This window comes from Volvox carteri (assembly GCF_000143455.1).
Source record: "Volvox carteri f. nagariensis unplaced genomic scaffold VOLCAscaffold_81, whole genome shotgun sequence".
Taxonomy (NCBI): Eukaryota; Viridiplantae; Chlorophyta; class Chlorophyceae; order Chlamydomonadales; family Volvocaceae; genus Volvox; species Volvox carteri.
In genome coordinates, this window is record NW_003307624.1 from 511,481 (window position 1) to 512,741 (window position 1,261).

A 1,261-nucleotide genomic window follows, 5' to 3' on the forward strand; every position below is an offset into this window, starting at 1 on the left:
TGTTTGTCTATGGAAGGACCGGTCATACATTCTGCTATGCCGCGTTGACTCACGGGCTTGACCTTCTTACGGCCCCTCATATCTATTTTATGATCGATAATACTAAGTTCTGCACACTACGGAGCAATCTGGCAGCAATGGACGTTTTTGGCTGAAGGAATGAAAATGTACGGATCGGCCTCACTTTGTTCCTTATTTCCAAAGGCCAAAAAGGCCTCTTTATTCCTTAAAAGTACTATATTACTTAAAAAAAACACTGGGTACAAAGCGAGAAGTCCTGTCATCATCATCGGCCATGTCGACGTCAGAGTGCCCGCGCGTGAAGCTGTTTGCTATACTAGTTAAAGCAATAACTTTGATTTAGCTATAAAGTCTCTGTAGCCCGTTCGGTTGGCTTTATGAAAATGCGTAACCTCTGTCCGGCCGTCGCAGTTACCTTCTACCAAAGTATGTGCGCTTTGCGCAGAATTTAAGCTATAAAGACAAGCAATAGTTAACTCAATTGGTGTTCCTGGCCTCGCAGTAATTCGTTAGCCAACTTCCACTCCGGGGCATAGGCACTCGGGGTCTTGGCCTGCAGGACCCGTCCACATTCACACAATGCCTAAGTCTTGCAAATGCGGCAACCTTTTCTGTAATAAATTACACCTCGAAATCCATGAACGGTTTGCCTCATTGGTACAGGTCGCTTGCAATCATGCCGTACACATCTTCATACATCAGTCCAGAATGACTACATCCTGCTTACATTCGTCATTCATATAGGCAATATTGCGATATCATTACGATCATCGATGGACCTTGAGGAAGAGCGTGCTACATGCATAGCCAGAAACAAAGCTAAGTTAGCAGAGCTTGGTCTTTTGCATTCACCTCCCCAGTCCAACAAAATTACAAGCACTGGATTGAAATCCCGCCGACTTCGTAGAAGGATCGACCAAGCAGTGCAGCCGGCGGTCGACCTTGTCCGCCCTACATCACGGCACAGTAGGAGAGAGGTCACAGCCATTACAGGAACTGTTACCACTGAAGAGTCCGAGGAATACTGTGAATTGAAATCAGCACATGAGCGCATGGTAAAGCTGTGACCTTTTGCGCCGCCGATTATCCTGATGATTTTGCTTGCTTTACTTGTCAAGCACGATTCCCTCTTTCTTTGCTACCCATTCCTTTCGCATTATCGAAGGAGGCTATTCAGAACGTTCCTGAACCTAGTCAAGGTGACCTTCCTGGCCTTCAAGGCATTCCAGTGGAGGTTCGG

The 1,261-nt window shown here is 46.4% G+C and overlaps 1 protein-coding gene across 1 annotated transcript in view; it reads left to right on the top strand.

The window, feature by feature from the left end:
* Positions 1–1,261, top strand: part of VOLCADRAFT_107868 (uncharacterized protein) — a gene marked incomplete at both ends in the record, with an annotated part of 7,661 nt that overhangs the window by 833 nt on the left and 5,567 nt on the right. The gene's annotated exons all lie outside the window — the stretch shown is intronic.